Source organism: Diadema antillarum, unplaced genomic scaffold (genome assembly GCF_040938485.1).
Source record: "Diadema antillarum isolate AM-2024a unplaced genomic scaffold, OU_Dant_1.0 seq00000063_RagTag, whole genome shotgun sequence".
In the NCBI taxonomy this organism is placed as follows: domain Eukaryota; kingdom Metazoa; phylum Echinodermata; class Echinoidea; order Diadematoida; family Diadematidae; genus Diadema; species Diadema antillarum.
In genome coordinates this window covers 85,201-101,024 of record NW_027271166.1, presented here as the reverse complement: position 1 = coordinate 101,024, position 15,824 = coordinate 85,201, and the positions used below count along the sequence as shown (strand labels likewise).

The following is a 15,824-nucleotide window of genomic DNA, read 5'->3' as shown; positions in this document are numbered from 1 at the left end:
TTTATCTTTAAGTGTATACTTATGCGCAAATAGTGAATAAGTATGACTATACATAAATGAAGCTCATTATAGTTTAAACTTACCTAAACTGGGTATGTCACATCAGAATACAGAGCCATTCTGAACCACACATTTTATTTGGCATCAATATAAAGTCACTACATTCTGATATTGTCCAACATTAAAGATCCCGTCGGTAGCTTGCCTTGCGCACGTATATCTGATCAGGTGACTGTATTTTCGCGTATAAGTGTGTTCCCACCAACATATCGGTGGAGAAATGATAAAAACCCCTCAGCGCGTAAAATCAAAAAACAATTTCCTTACCCAACATTAGAAGCAGACAAGAACCCTCTCTCAGTTATGTGTGATGCGTTTTCCATACGTTCTCTTAGCACGGAGAAATATGCGGTTACCAGTCAAACTACCCTTAGTCTCTGAGTGACGACACAACCTCCATCCAGCTGCCGACAGCATGTTACGTGTTCCTCGAGAAACGAGTAATTTCCCAAATGATACGTTTGCGAGCGCACGAACAGTGTATATACACGGATATACTAGTATACAAAAAATAGAATGTACCAGTAAGTGCTTGCCATTAACTACCATCTCTCTCCCTCCCTTTCTCCCCCATCTACCCCTCTTTCCCTTTTCTTCTCTCTCTCTCTCCAATTTCATCCTTATTTCTCTTTCCAGGATCTATAAACAAATTCTATACTAGTACCTACGTCTCTTTCAGAGTCCTTTCTGATTTATCTCCCTGCATATCTCAAAGCTCTTTCTCAGATTCTCTCGCTCCATCTCCCCCATTAAATCTTGAATTAAATGCGCTTGTTTTGTTGACTCCAGTAGTCATTAGTTTAATTCTAAATCAATGTCAGATGGTGGGAAGTGTGTATGGGGCGCTGGAAGGATGATGCCTTTTAAAGAGTAAAACATTAAAACGACCATGCCAGCAAGCTCTGACTGTACGGTGTCATTATCGCTTGACTTTGCCAGCCGCAGCAGCGGCGATTAATGCGTGAGATACCAGCCGGAGTGAGTTATACTGCGTGATGGGTTTGATGTAAGAACGTTGCAGAATTACTGTCCTTGGAACGTACACTGTTAGTTAAGTATATCCTGGTAATGGATCCACTGCTTATTTTAGAGGGAAAAAAATAAAACTTCTTCATGTCCTTGAGGGTGCCCATGAGTTGATCAGAAAACTAATCCCGGACCCAGGGATGGAGGCGTAAATTTATATAAAATGACAATGAACTATATTACAGTAATGATAGCAATCATACAGTGACAATAGGCAGAATGATAATGAAAAGTGATGATAATGATAATGTCAACAGTATCTGCTTGTTACAAAATTCAATGTCATTTCTACTTGTTCTACATGGGCACTATCATTAGTGTCATTAAAATGTGGGAATTATAGTAAAGATCGTGTACACAATGTATCCATAAATATGACGACAATTATCAGCAACGGTATTAATCATAAGCTGGTATGAATGATGAAGTACATTTCTCTTAAACCGTATACATATTTGAATAATTACCTTTAGACACGAATGCGATAGTGCAATATTCTTTATAGTGATGACGTCATCATTACGAAGTTTATTATATTGTCGCCGGAATCTTAAGAGTTTTAAAAGCAGATTTCCATGTATCATTTCATCCATGTGCTTTTTTTTTTCTATTCCAGTTTTATGTCTGTTTGATTTCTTTAGTCGTAAGAGCAGATTACAATCCTACGCTCGTGATCGAGCATGTTGTCACCTTATTTGGAAATATTCGTAGCCATGTCGGAGAGGCAAATTCTCAGGAAAGCACATCTTTTTCCCCCGCTGATGCGTGCATCAATAAGTTAAAAGCGCGCGGGCATGGCGGGGAAGCTATTTAACTCGGCATGCAACATCCGCTTGGTTAAGAGGAATTTTCTCACACTGACGTTTAAAGGGATGGATGGGGTGGGGGAAAGTATTGCTTGTATATATATATTTTTTAATCCACTCTATTCTTTTTTTTCTGAGCTTTATCCCACATCTTTCAGAACTTAACAAAATAATGTATAAACAAAGCGTCCATGACATAAATGATGCATTTGTTTGTTTGTCTTGAATGGGAAACAATCATTAACAAATTCATCATTGATGGCGCTGATTTTCTTTTGTTTTGCCAAATAAAATTGTTATAATCAGTACTAAGATGATAAGAAAAGCATTAGCGAAAGACTTGATGAATTCAATGATTATTAATTTGATCATAACCTGAAAAATTGCAGTTACAACGGTGATGTCCATGATTTTATATACATTTATCATTATGATTAATTTTTTGGTGGTTACTATATTAACGAGTTACGTGATCGGCAGTATTATTGTCATAACTCTTAGGGGCGATGTTATTACTGATCATAATCATGATCATGATCAATTCCGATCAACATCAACTGATCATCGAATTATCACGATCACTTCAGTGATTTATTTTGTGCAATTTATTCTTAATGGAGCATCAAAGGCAATCCTCTAATTAGCTCAGTAGTCACTTTTATACTTTAAACAATTTCACAGCGAGATGAATCTTAGTCGTAACACATGCCTCGTATAAGAACAGTCAGTCATGATAGACATGATAGAGATATTCAATGTAGAGACAGTCGATTTGTGATTATCTACACAATAATGTTTTTCCTACAATTGTACTTCGCTGCGTTTAATTACGTATGAATACACACACACACACACACACACACACACACACACACACATATATATATATATATATATATATATATATATATATACATACATATACATCGGTAATACACGATTAGTATAAGACTTCCTAAATAAATGCGTGAACTAAACTGTTTATAGGATGAAATGGTGAATCAAAACACATTTTGACAATGAGACCACTGTATATGGAAATATAAAACCATCAGTAATTACATGGAAACAGACAAACAAAAAATGCTACATATTAACTGCTGTTTGCAACTGTGACTGCAACTCTATTTAAACGAAGAAGAAAATCGAAAACGAAATTCTCCCTGGCGCCGTCGCAGCCTGAATGCATTGCTTGTGCAGATCGTGTCGAAATATTATCAGCGTATGATCATTAGCTCTACTAACCTGCTCGGTTTGGGGGCTGTTTTTATGTTAATGTCTATTGAAGTCATGGGGGGGGGGGCGGGCTTCAGAATGCCTAACATAATAGTTGATTTATACACTGACATAGCAATGTACCGGATTCATTACATGGCCCACTGGATCGTCTTTTCTTCTTATTTCAGAAGCCCCCCAGTTATGGTCGAAATAAGTCACAGTGTTTAAAAAGAAATACAATATTCTAAATTGGCATAATGGGTCTAAAGGATAAGAAATGACATAAGAAATGACAGGTTGTATTGAGCTGGGAGTTAGAGCTGAGATTCAGAGGGACCACTCATGAATCCAAATTTGTATGAGACCTATAGATTATAGAGCATTCCAAGCCATGTACATCTGACGGATTTGCCCAAGCAATATTCGTTATAATAACGGAATGCTTGTGTAAGGTCGTTTGGGCGTTCATTGAACAGCGCCATCATCATGAAACGGGCACTAACTCCACATTCATCGCGATTTTTAACTTGTTGTGTGCGTGTCTTGTCGTTGTTGTTGTTGGGTTTTTTTTGGCTTTGTTTTTTGTTTTTTTTTGTTTTCCTTTGCCCTTGTTTGTATACTTGTAATCATACTTTGAAATGTCAGTTACTCATTATTTTAAAGAATGTAATTTTAATCTGAAACGAATTGAAATGCATTAAATGATATAACCCTATAGCAATGTTGAGCTACACTCAATTTAAAGCTTTTTATGCTACGTTGTTTGGACATGGATCCTAAAATCTTGGTGTATGACAACATTGAGGAGATGATTTAATAAAAATGTACATGTTAGGATTACGCATACTGTCTCACCCATGATGTTCATGCGGACATACACACCACACACACACACACACACACACACACACACACACACACACACAAAGAATTCCTCTTTCATATCACCAAACGTGAAGACCCACCCCAACCTACCTGATACATATTCAGCACACAGCGTACAATCCTTCACATACTTTTATTGTTTAGCCTCCACAGAGCTCTAAATTCACATTGTGATTCGGCAAGGTTCTATTCGGTGCTTATCAATCTATCGTTCGTAGCATAAGACATTGCGCAGATGAAATCGAGTGACATAATTTTACGCACAGAAATTTGAAAAGATCCATCCATCAATTCATTCATTCATTCATTTATTCATTCAGTTCATTTTTAACAGAAATACAATTACAAAAATTAAATGGAGTACCACCTGAAGTGGACTTAGCACCATTTTGATCTAGTTATTGGTTTGCCTGTTATTAAAACAGATATATATATATATATATATATATATATATATATATATATATATATATGGTATCCATTAACATGGTAAAGCTCTATACATATCAGTCATCCAGGCACACTGCCTGTTTCAAGGCCATAGAGACACTGCATTGGATTGATTTGGATAAAAGTGCGTGGTAAGTTAATACCCAATCCGATTACATACTCATTTATTTGGCGCCATGAGCCCGCATGAAGCTGCGAGCAAGGTGGAAATTAATAATGTGGAGGGAATGACATTAAACAGAGCGAACATCAACAAAAACCAATTGCTTAAGCTGATAATGCGTTGAGGAAAATTAAAAAAAACAACAACTAGAAATGTCGCTATGGCGACTGATATGCCTCCGCCATAAATGTCATGTTTCTTCCAATAGGTCTAGAGTAGGTCTACGTCTTGACAGTGTGAGGCGACAGTTTCACATAATTGACAAGAAAAAATGAAAGACATGTTTGTCCACACGTGTTGACTGTTTACTTTCCTTAAACCAGGTTGAATTTGGATGGATAGCTAAATTGTTTAAGAGAGAAAGTATGTGGGAATTTGAATATTTTCACATGACATTTGACCTTTGCCCTTTGAGCCCATGGCCCACAATATTCGTCAAATAATCGCTCAGTAACATCTATTTTCACGACAATGCTTTGAACTATGCCGATATATTTTCACTTTATGGGCGCAGATAAATGAAATGGTTTCATATTAAAAAGAATCCTTTACTAGTTACAAACCTACAACGAATGTCTCACGTTTTACTTCAAACAAACTTGAGAAAAAGATAAAGCAAAAAGCATCAGGCAGGTGAGGAATGTCGTAACTACGTTCACTTTGTTCTACATAAGGTTCTTCTTCCATTATCACGAAGGAAAAAAAAAAGCAAAAATACAAATCCATTCTTAAAATACATCATCACCTATAATTGTGTGCGGCTAATGTGAAGTAACAACCCTAAAAAGTAATAAGTTCATCAGTGCCGAGACTATCTTTTTAATTTCCGTGTGCCCAAGAGAAAGGCATGTTTGTGTGATCCGAACTGATTCCCCTTTCCTTTCTCGTTCCAGGTAATCAAACAGCAATGGGAAGCGTTCAATAGGCTTCTATCGGCTACGTCATTATGACTTTGTTACTATGGATAACGAGGTTGATGTATTGTTGTCCAGTGACACGTCGATGATTAGTCATGATCTTGAGTATAGATCAATAAGAGAGTGGGCATACCGAAAACAAGGGAAAACGCAATCTGAAACTTCTTATTGATCACGAATTTCGAGTTTGATGATGCGCGAGATTCACTATTATTCATAACTCAAAGACCCGGTTAGGAAATCCACAACGAAAGAGGCAGGTGGAATTAGTGTTGATCGGATTCTGCGCACACTGTAAAAAGAGCTGTGTTAGATTTAACACCATGGTTGTTAAATCTAACACCGATCAAGTTTTAATAGAGGACCACGCCAACAGATGTAGAAAGTACATTTTGATGGTGTTGAAAAGTGTTTACCTGGCCTTTCCTGGTGTTAATTTGACACTGTAACTGGTGATAGTTAGACACTGCGCTGGTGTTGATTCAACAAAGACACTACTTGGTGTTGATGCCAATGGTATAACACCAGCCCAGCTTCAATAGGAGACCACACCAACTGGTGTTACTGTGGTGAAAATGTGCTTACAACTCTTTTTTTATTCGAAAATCATATACTTTATCGGAAAGTTCTTGTTCGTCTATATGGTAGTTCAAAATCAACAAGAAAAACAATAAATAATTACCTATCTAAAAATTAGTTTTATATTTTGAAGTGACATCCGGAGGTGTTAATTTGACACCACAAACTTTTAATGAGCACAAGAAGTTTAACACCAGCTCGGTGTTGATTATCTAACACCCAATTTTTTGCAGTGCATATAATTTTGGCTCGCCTTTCCAATCAGACAATGTTATCAGACAACATTATGAGACCACTGGAATTATTACTGCTGTTTCGAAAACTACATTCATGTCGGTGATCATCATCTAATTATTTGAGATTTGGTCCCTCGACAAGTTTGTGTGTATTTTCTACCGCAGAACAGTGTCCTTGCAAAAAAAAAAAAAAAAACCCACACAAAATGAATAGTGACTAGTAGGTAAATAGTACATTTTTTTTTTAGTGACTGAGAAGTGATTTTAGGGTGTTAATACGTACATAGTAATTTGAAACCGCGACAATCTATATGCCACTGTCATCTGAAGAGTTTCCGTGTATTAGGACTCAAAGTATATGACATGTTCGATCGAAATAACTTATTCTTAAAACATTTCTTTTCCTTGGGTGAAAAAGAAAGAAAAAAGATATGTAAAGTCTTCAATTCTAATCAGTAAAGGTTAAGTATTTAGCGGTTCCATGGCATTAGCTTCTGCCACAATGTTGCTCCTATGAAATATCTGCACGCTTAGCCAAACATAAGTTCTTACTCACAAACGTAACCCTAACCCTAATCCTAATCCGCACATCAAACTAAGCCTAAAACCCTATCACAACACTAACCCTAACCCTAACCCTAACCCTAACCCTAAGTCCTTCAAGAAAAATAGGACCGGATCAACTGTCTTATGAGCAAATGTTTTGCCACTCCGGCTTCCTTACACCTCCACGTGATTTCCTTTCTAATTATATAGGATTTGATTATGAGCTATACGCTTAATTGGGATTTTACTATGTGGCAAAATAAATTTTTGATTTTGCATTTTAAACATTTAGAAATAGTCAATGAACTATGAAATGAATGTGCAGTATAGCCTTCCCTTTATCATTGATATTTTAATTGAGTACGCCGTGTTAGGGAGTCGTCTAGCACGAATGCAACACTCATCGGAGGGTAAACAATATTCTGCATTCCGATTACTGTCCGTTGTGAGATCGAAGGGTTGATAGCTCATCAAATCAGCTGTCACCAGACACTCATCGTACACTCATCGTATAAACCTAGTGATATCCGACAGCAAACAGTCTATGAAAAGGATGGTGATCCCACGTTTAACCATACACGGGCGCCTTGGCAGACTTTTATAATAATAACCGTTAGCTACACCCTGAGTGTGAAGATTGGGAGTCGACGACCAAATCCCCTTCTACATTTCAATGTGGAATGAGACCTTAAGCAGGGCTCGACACTAACGATGGCCCGGTGGCCCGGTGGCCCGGGGCCACCAAAAATGAAAGTCGGGCCACCAAGTTTTAATAAAGGGCAAATTTGGTGGCCCGCCTCGGGCCGATAAATTTTTTTGAAAAGTATGTCAATAAATTCGTAACTTTTTGCGCCGGAAATTAGCAGTTAAATTTGTTTAAAGGATGGATGAAAAGGACTGAATGAGTGCCTGAGAGTGAGTGTTGCAAGTTTGTTGAAGTTTATTTATGAGCAGATAATTATGTCCAACTTCTAATTCTTACTATCATAAAACTGAAATATTTGACTCATTAAAAAAAAGGATTTTTAATGTTTTTTATTGTGTTTTTTTCGGGACACCAAATTTTTCTCTCGGGCTACCAAAAATTTGAAATTAAGGATTTTGGTGGCCCCATCGGGCCACCAAACAAAAAAGTTAGTGTCGAGCCATGCCTTAAGCAAATAAAAATGTGGATTGAATGAATATAGTTGAACACATCAGTGAAAGCTTGAGGAAAATCGGGCGATCCGTTCATAAGTTGAATGAATTGTAAAGTTTCGGTGCTGCTGTATGATGGATAAGGGGACTACAGCATTTTGTGACGTCGCGTGTGCAAAACGATATAACAGATTCCACAAAACTGAAGTTTTATTATTTTTCTGTGAAAAGTTCACATACCCTCAACTTGTTACTGACATTTTAAGAGAAAATAAGAACTATTTATCCCCGCGCGTTTTTTGAGTGAGGTAAATAAAGTGATATTATTAGATGCCACAAAAGTGAAATTAAGTTATATTTTTCTCATAATTTCCTTACGTCCTTGTCCATAGGCGACGTCACAAAGTGTTGTATATAGGCTTCTCATAGCAGCACCGACACTTTTAATAAGATTCATAAGTTTTCATCTGATTGACCAATTTTCGTCAAATTTTTTTTCACTATCATTCTCTACTAATATTGCTGCATCTACCAGTCTACCTGATCCAGGCGTACATTTGAATTTATTCCTCTGTAAGTGCCAGCAGACTCTCCTGCGTCCCTAACTAAAATGCCAGTGGACTATCGTACTTATGCACTTCTACGCCCGCGGCTCCCGAGGACGGGGAAACTCTGGTCCCCGTCACCCCTAATGCTACTGTTGAGACCAAGGGCTCCCTCATAATTGGAAAGTACAGTTGAATTTACGAAACTAAAATAAAACGTTATAAGACAGGTATCTGTTTATGATGCAAACATTTTTTTTTTGAATTTTTTACCTTCCTTCTGTTATCTGAATATTTTGGCATTTCACTTTGATCTATCGGCAGGAGGTGTACTGATTGGGAGAGTCTTTTTGACCCGCTTCCTATACACGGTTTCCGATTTTGGCGCAGATCAGCCCAGTATCTGGTCCGAGTCTGATTACCACGCGACTACATACCGATTAGTCGGACTGGTGTCCTGCGATTGTCGGAAGTGTTGGGTCAGTGTCAGATAACACTCCTATCACAATCAGATGAACAGATGACAGATATCGGGCGGCCACCAGCCTTTGATCCGATTACCCTGATCAACGTCAGATCTTTGTTGGATTTGCTAGAAATCGGGGTCCCAAAATTCCTCTTGTCGGCTCATATTTCATCCGAACTCATCGGAACGCCGAAATTTTGGTATTTTTGGGATCAGATGAGCCTCCGGTGGTCGGTGGAATGGGACCTATATGTACGCACATTAACCAATTGCAACTTGCGATAAACGAGGTTGTCATGTATGGCAGCAACCAAACAACAACTAATTAGCTGTGAGTATAGGCCTACATTTTTGCTGTTATAAAACTGAAAACGCTATACGTTGCAATAGCTGCAATTTTTTCTTCTTTCATAACACAGAATAAAAACGAGATACCACTTTTTTTTCATTTCTTCTTTTTTTTTTTAAGGAAAACAGCCTTACCTTGAATGCAATCGCCAAAAGTGACGCTACGCTGTGCTGCTTCAATGAAATCACAGTAAAAAAAAACAACAAAAGTTACAAGAGAGGCATAATGTGTGATGAACAGTGAAAATGCCAGTATGAGATCCTCTCGTATAGCCCTCTCCGATGGCCTCTCTCGACAAGAGTGAATTTCAGAGTCAATTAATTATCTGCGTAATATTTGACCTTTCCTGTTAGGTATACAATGTAGCAGGATCGGTGTGAATACATCACAAGTCCATTAAGAGCAGCAGTTATTTTCCCCGGAAATAGGCGTTGTACTTTTTCCCACAGGCATGTCGCCGCAGGTATATACTGGGATGTCTTCTGCGTGACGAAGAGATAACAGTATATATATACTTAGTCATGTGCTGTTGCTGGTCGAGTTACACCAGTATGCACGAAACTCTTTTCTGACTTGTCAGCATATTACGGCAACAGGTTTTAGACTTCTCAAGGCATCAGTTACATTCATGCGCCATCATGAATATCGTTTCAGGGCGTAAAAATTAGTCACCATGGCAACTGGCTCAAGAAGCCCGACAGGTGCGAGATTTTGTTGGTGCGTTGTTGTTGTTTTTTTTATACCCGTGAATTTCAGATCTTCTCCTTTACACATTAACGCGTATACGGAGTTTACATGACGCCAATCTCTCGTTTGAAGAGGCTACACCCCCGTAAATAATGCCAGTGTATATCTTGGCAATCAATGACTTAAAAACCAAATATATAAAACACCTGTTTCTTGACCCTGGCCTAATCTAAGCATCAGTCATCGCCACAGCGCCAGGGGGGGGGGGGGGGGGGCACCCGCGAGAGGAGGAGATTGTTTTGGTTTTGGCGTGGGCTATGTAGCTCCATGATGTGTGTGTGTCGACAAACTTCTACAATGCTCTCCTTCTTATTCCTGTATTTTCGTTATTTATGGGTCAATTTTTTTCGTTCGAAATGTAAAATGGATGACCATAGAATTTCTCAATAGAATATAAAATTGAAAACTTTAGAAAGGATAGAGAAAATTGAGTTCACTTTGAATGGTCTGCCACAGGCAGATATCCTTATCATGCTCTTACGTAATACCTTAGCTGCTGGAGTCATTAAACCCTGGCTTGGCCTCCAGGTTTGATCACGCCTGAGCAGAAAGTTAATTTGCAATGGACAAATACTTCGACTCCCAACTCCCAAACGAAAAATCTTTAGCAAGGTATAGCACCCCATATCAGCTTCGTGGAAGTGGGGTCTCGCCTCAAACGAGGGATTGACAGCATGAATTTCAAGTCCGAGTTATCACAGCAATATGAAATGCACCAACCAAACCACTCACACATCTGGAATCCATCTTTTTTTTTCCCGACATTTAGATGCACGTCGAAGGTTTTAACGATGGGATGTGTTGATCTTGTAGGGTACCCATGGAGAGCAGGATTGGAATGGATGAATATTGCCGTGAACGAGGATGAACACTTAATTAGGAGAGCCAATATTTGGTCGCGCATTGAGTATATTGACCATGTACACTGATTGTCCACCGTTAAGTTGGTTTTTCAACTCATGACATGCCCATGCAGAACTTCATATTAACGCATTAGATTTGCTCGCTGAAACAGGTGTGCAAATTCTTTCCTCGTTTAAAAGCATGTGCGCTCTCACTGAAATACACCACCAAGCAAACAGTGTGCTGGTGATTACTAAAATATTGATAAAGAATTATTGCAATGCAAGCAAAACGAAATCATGGTAGTACATGGGTTACCGATGCATGAACTCATGGCCGAATGTTTTCAATCACTCTTATATTTTTTTTTTCCCTCACAACAAAATGTAAAGAAAAATCTGATCTCAAAGGGTCTCAATAACAATCATTAAAACAAAAATCCCAACGAGCATGAATGTTGACCAAAAAAGGACACTATATGCGAAGGATTTTTTGTTTTTACTTTAAGCAACATACACATAATTATGCTGATTCTTAGTGTATATTTAGATGTATTTTCACTGGGGCACACATGAAATATGCATCTAAATAATTCAGCTGATTAATCATGAGTGAGTGAAACAAGAGATCAAGCACATAATGCCGTAACAATGATTGACAAGCAAGAAAAAAGGGACTAAGAACAAAAAATGGCAAACGAAAAGGGGATGAGGGAAAAACAAAGTAAGAGAAAAAAGAATGAAATATTACGAGACTACATTCGTTCAATCTCTCCCTAAATCGAGAATTACATCTCAACAATGTGCGAGCTTCTGCTAAAGCACAAAATGACTCTTTTTTTATCAACAGGGCCAATCGATTAGTTTATTTCTTTACCCCCTCATTTTCCGTCCTACATAGCGTACCGCTCCGCCAAACAGTGTCACGCGTTTTCTCTAAACATCTCGACCCGTTTCCATGGTTACGAACGAGTCAGCACTTCAGTATACATATTCACACACGCCAGTCTCCCGTCATCTGTACAAATGAAGTGAATGCGGGAGGTTTTAAGTGCTTGAATAAAAAATTAGATCTATGAGGCCCCGAAGGAGAGGTTTTATTTGCATTTGTCAGATAAAGAGTATAATTACAATATCATGCGGATGATATTGACCTATCTATGTAGGTTATCAACTAGTTCCAAAACATAAAGCACATTATCGAAGAAGAAAATGCAAAACTCTCCTCGTGCGCGATATGAAGTGGAGATTGCGTACAGGGGTGTGTGTGCGTGTGTGTGTGTGTGTGTGTGTGTGTGTGTGCGTGTGCGTGTGTCATATAGAATAAGCTTGAATATGTATTGGTCATGTCTCTATCGGCAAAGATCAATAGCCGATACACCATTCAAAACTTAACTTTTCAGCAGCTATGCTGTCAACGCAGTTCTAATTGATATCTAGTAATAATAAAAGCACACGTTGCACCTAATGCACTTAATTCCCAATACTCTGCACGTGTTGTTGTTTTTTCTTTTTTCCCCATTACAGTACGTAATATTCAAATTATGAAAACTATTGAAAGTTTTATTTTGTTTGCCTTTAATTAGATTTCTCCGTCTACTGATCCTCACTATAAATCATCAAGTCAAACGTATCTACATTTTGAACTTATCTCTAGTTATAGCAATGTCTAAATATACATTGCTTTTTGTGAAACGTTATTGCTGATAATCAGAATTTTACAAGAACAACCATGAATAAACGCGTATTTTATTGAAAGTGTTAAAATGTATTCACGAAGGACAATTGAAGTTATGGATCCCAGTGAAAGTCTTTCACATAAATTTTGACACATTAGCAAACTATTGTTTAAAGCCTTCCCAATCTTATTGTGCATAATTATCATCTGAAATTATCTGCCGGTATGTAAATATATTCAGATTCTATGAAATCTTTAAAGACATCGGTTTTTGTTTCCTGACAATAAGAATTCTACCAAGAGGTTTGCTTGACATAGAGCTAACAAATTATGTATGACAGGTGGATACAATGTATTGAAAGTCACATGTTAATCATAACTGTTCATATACGGTATAAAAAGGTTGATTGGTGGAAAGGTTGATTGTGTAGAAACTAAAAGATCATCTAGGAGATAATTATATTAAACTTCAGATAAGTGCAGAAAGACATGATTTCTGCGAGGGAAACTATACTCTTTCCAGATTAGCTTTAGCTTATAACCAATGGAAAGGGTTGTGTTGTTCTGATTTTTCAAACATTTGAAACTTTGCAATTCACTGTCCGATTCCAATCAAACTGCAGCCATTCTGTTTAATCTGTATATGAAAGGTCAACTTTGTGGGGGCGCTGTGACATAGTGCTTACGTCCTTGGACAAGGTGTTTTTGCCCAAAGGGTGTCACCATTGGCTCCTCCCCCCCCCCCCCCCCCACACACACATTTTTTACCCCGTAAGCGCGGCACTAGAAATTATGCGCTGAAGACCATTTTTTTCTTGTTCTTGTTCTTGTTCTTGTTTTGTTTGTTGTTTTTTGCTTGTTAGCTCATGAAACCCGGAAGTGTCCAACCCCCCCCCCCCCCACACACACTTTTGAAAACGTGGCGCCGGCCATAATAGTAATGGTAGGACTCTCTCTGGTAAAGAGCAGTGACAACACTGAAGAGGCCACCCTGGATAAAGAAGACCGTATCCCTATATTATAAACTTGAAAATGGTATGAAATTAACTCATAATTATGTGCAACCGAAATAACAATAAACATGAATTAAAGTGAATAACTAGAAATATCTGAATTCATCTTACAATATGTCTTCTATCGAGACATAATGATAAACTGTTCTTTATTTGCTGCGGAATAATGGACACCGAAGCCTTTCCGCATCTCGTTTAATTCCCATCTCATCATCTTAAATCTTGTTTAATAATTGACGACAATTAATTTTCGTTTGTTAGTTTGACAAGATCTTTAAATTACATAAGTCAAATTTAGGGTCCTAGTGTTTAAGCATTGTTTTGAGCCTCAGAGCAGACAGGCTTAACATGCCCATTAGTTTTGTTTTTGTTTTTTTCATCCGCGGCTAATGTGCTGGCCTAATCTCCAGGCTCTATAGAGTGTTCATGCGTTGATCCATATCTGGATTACGTAACGCCAAACCGCGCATGATGGCCAAACGTACATAACGTAATTAATTTTGCATGGTGTATACTCATTACAGGTCGATAAATTGACGTTTTATCGTAATTCAGAAAGGAGATCAGAGCGCCCCAGCTGCATACTTCCAAGAAAAACGAATTAAAAAACACACACGTAAAGTGGGCGGAGTTTAATAATGACTGCGCGACAAAGGGTGAACAAAAATGTTTGATTAATCCCCCTGGGGTAGGAAGCAAACAAACGACGTTAATGACTTGTGATGATTAAGGTTGATTAAGCAGAATGTTCCCTAGGCGACACACCAACGTGCGGCCGGTGAAACGAAATGCTGCAAAGGTTTTACTATACAATATACCAACATGACCAAGACGTATACCGCACGCTTTTGTTGAGCATGATCAAATTTAATTTAAGAATATGTTGTGGTTGTTCATGAAAAGAAATCAAAAGATTCGACGGAGCTTCCGCTAAATACGATTCAATCAGAGAATTTACTGAAGCAAGTATTCATTGACATTCTTTTCATGAACGTCAAGAAAGTTGTACTTTTCTATTCTGTTCAATTCAATTCAATTATTCATGCTCATTATATTATATATAATAGAATTGAGCGAAATGTCTCATATTGTAGGAATTCTTATCTTAATATTCATTTCTTTAATGCTTGAAATGTTATAGAGGTAAGCAGTTCCCCTATGATGAAGGGGACCGGTTTTTATCACACAGCAAGTCCAAAACACAACATAGCTCTATATAGCACTGCCTCTTCTGTGATACGTGTACCAAATGATAATTATCTTTAATAGACTAAATGTAATCTATCCATATCTTCATCAGTGTGTATAAAAAACATTGAAAAGAAGAAAAAAAATATTGCTTCACATCTCACAAAAAGTATGGTAACGGTCCATCCCCTTTACGGCCCTAGGCGTAGGAAAGAGGTATCGTAAAGCCAATCTATGTTGATACCTTCAACTTTCGTACGTTAAACTTTATATATATATATATATATATATATGTATACATGGACAACTCAATAATCATATTTATATGTCTATACAATCATGATGTGTGAGCGCGTGTGTGCGTAAATGAATATAAATTCGTTTTGATCTATTCCCTTCAGATAGCATGCAAACATAATAGCATTATATTTTTATCGTAACAATCTTCCTGAAATAGGCGAGGAGGGGGGGGGGGGGGGGGGTTGTATTGTGACATGGACCGGGCATCGTCATGACTGTAATCCATGTACAGTTAACGCAATTATGATTCTCTTGTTTCGTAATGACTCAGGAACTTCTGGTGTTGAAAATCTAGTTTGCGTTTCAATGTCCTCATGAACACACACCAGAATATTCATCTAGTTTTTCCACAAATTGTATGAGAATTCTTGGTGGTCATTACCTCAGATTTACTAAAATGTCACAAGGTCGTCTGAAAATACGGTTTGTACAAAATATAAACAGATTTGGTCTTGTTTAACTTAAAGGGAACCCAAACCCAAAGAGCAATGTGGATTGAGAGAAAGCAGCAACATTTAATAGTAGAACACATCGGTGAAAGTTTGAGGAAAATCGGACAATCGATGCAAAAGTTATGAATTTTTAAAGTTTTTGTGTTGGAACCGCTGAATGAGGAGATTACTAGAGGTTATGACGTATGAGTGGACAAGAATACAAAGAAAATAGAAAGGGA

General features: G+C 37.8%; 1 protein-coding gene across 1 annotated transcript in view; it reads right to left on the bottom strand.

The window, feature by feature from the left end:
* LOC139725839 (short transient receptor potential channel 7-like) overlaps positions 1–9,566 on the bottom strand; it is a 41,634-nt gene extending 32,068 nt beyond the window's left edge. The window contains exon 1 of the mRNA XM_071636918.1: positions 9,518–9,566. The gene's annotated coding sequence lies outside the window, so the exon portion shown is untranslated. The remainder of the gene's footprint in view (positions 1–9,517) is intronic.
* Between the last annotated feature and the right edge of the window lie 6,258 nt (positions 9,567–15,824).